We start from the raw sequence: 2500 nt of genomic DNA, 5'->3' as shown, positions 1-2500 counted from the left end.
GAAAGTGAGACAACAGTTTCGGAATCGTCCTCGATTCCAGACCCGAAGATGGAATCGAGGACGATTCCGAATCTGTTGTCTCACTTTCATCAATAAATCTAGTTTGTGCATTGTGGGTTTTTCTTCCATATTATCAACACGGTATTGTGTTCTTCTTTGCATATATATATATATATATATATATATATATATATATATATATATATATATATATATATATATATATATATATATATATATGAAAGATGGAATAATGCACTTACAATATTCATAGTTTTTCTTCTCTAGCGTATTCTTTTCATTGAATAAAATTAAAGATGTATTGATTAATATGAAGGCAAAGGAATCACACCAGGAACGTACATTGAAAAAATGCATTTAAAAATACATGATAAAGAAGTTGAATAACTATTAATGAAAAAATAAATGTACGTAATGAGATAGATCAGCAAATACTAAATGAAAGTAATCTGAAATTCACAAATAAATCGATAGAGTAAATAAAAAGAATCCGACTCATGAAATGAAACACTTTTTCTCGTAAAAGGAAATCCTTATTGCCATATGAGAAAAAAAAAATACAAATATATATCTTTAAAAAAAAACTTACTATCCTATAATCCCACTTATTCATAAAAAGTTTTCACCTATCCTTCCGTTCTACCCATCTATCCATCGAAGCTCCTCCGTTAAATAAATGGTTTTACAAAGAACACAAAGAGAAGCGAAGAACAAATACAAAGTCGATCAACGGAAGTATGCCTTTCATTGCCCTCTCTTCAACGGCGCGGGTTTTGGTATGTTGGAATGCACTGTTTTCGCACGTCGACCTTCGCGTGTCATACGTAGGAGGAGGAGGAGGAGAGAGAGGCGAAAGATGGAAGAGGGAGAGAGAGAAAGAATGTGAGAGAATGGGAGTTTGAGGTTTGGAAGATGTGGGATAAGAGAAAGAGAGAGAATTAGAATGGAAGAGAATGGGCGTTTGAGGTTTGGAAGATGAGGGATAAGAGAGAGAGAGAGAATTAGAATGGGAGAGAATAGGAGTTTGAGATCTGGAAGATGAGGGATAAGAGAAAGAGAGAGAATGGAAGTTTGAGATTTAGAAGATGAGGAAGAAGAGGGAGAGAGATCATTTGAATGAGGGAGAATGGAAGTTTGAGATTTGGAAGATGAGGGAGAAGAGAGAGAGAGAGAATGGAAGTTTGAGATTTAGATGATCAGGTTTAAGAGATAGAGAGAGAATTCTAATGAGAGATAATAATGGAGAATTCGAGAGAATCGAAGTTTGAGATTTGGAGGATGAGGGATAAGAGGGAGAGAGAAAATTAGAATGAGAGAGAATAGAAGTTTGAGATTTGGAAGATGAGGAATAAGAGAGAGAGAAAGAATTAGAATGAGAGAGAGAATGAAAGTTTGAGCTTTGGAAGATGAGGTAGAAGAGGATGGGAAAGAATTTAAATGAGGGAGATTTGGAGAAATTGTAAGTTTGAGATCTGAAAGATGAGATATAAGAATAATAATAAAGAATTCTAACGTGAGAGAATGAGGAAGAATTTGAGAAATTGGATGTTTTTGATTTGAAAGGTGAGATATAAGAGCAACAGAGAGAATTCTAATGAGAGAGAATGAGGGAGAATTCGAGAAATTGGAAGTTTTGGAATTTGGAAGGAGAGATATAAGAGCAACAGAGAGAATTCTAATGAGAGAGAATGAGGGAGAATTCGAGAAATTGGAAGTTTTGGAATTTCGAAGATGAGGTATAAGAACAGTGAGATTCCTAAGAGGAATAAAAGGAATATGAGTGAGAGAAACAAGAAAGTTTAGATAAAAGAGGAAGTGGAGTAAAAACATGAGATGAAAGAGTAGGTCATGCATATTGAAGAAGGAGAGGGATAATATGAGAGAATGAACGTTGGGATTAGAAATAGGAAATATAAGACGAACAGAGACAATTCAAATGAGAATTAGAATTAAAAAGAAATGGATAAAGTAAGAAGTGGAGGAAGAGAAAGAGGGAAAATTAGAGAGAAAGGGGAATAAAAATATCGAATATAAGAGGAAGAGAAGGCATTTGAGAGCATGAAATTTACTAATATGAAGATCTGATAAAGATGAAGAAAGAGAATTTCAAAGAATAAGTGAGGAACAGAAAGATTTGGTAAATAGGAAGATGGATAAAAGGTGGAATAAAAGAAGACATAATTTGAAAAAAAATGGAAGTTGGATATATTTGAAAACAGATAAAAGAAGATAGAGAGATCTTGATATAACAAAAATGGAGAAACGTAAAAACATACAAGAAAGAGAGGAAAAGAATTACATTTGATACAGGGGAAGAGAAAGATAGAAGGATGTTGGAAAATATAGAACTCGTAACCATAAGGAATACAGAAAACGGATAAAACACAAATCCACAAGAAATATGATCTAATGAATATGAACCGTATTCATGTCAACAGATGTGGAAAGGTTTGAATGAGAACGAATATCTTCACAATAC

The sequence above is a fragment of the Penaeus vannamei genome, chromosome 3, assembly GCF_042767895.1.
Source record: "Penaeus vannamei isolate JL-2024 chromosome 3, ASM4276789v1, whole genome shotgun sequence".
In the NCBI taxonomy this organism is placed as follows: Eukaryota; Metazoa; Arthropoda; class Malacostraca; order Decapoda; family Penaeidae; genus Penaeus; species Penaeus vannamei.
The sequence above is the reverse complement of the archived record's forward strand: the minus strand, read 5'-3'. Positions refer to the sequence as shown.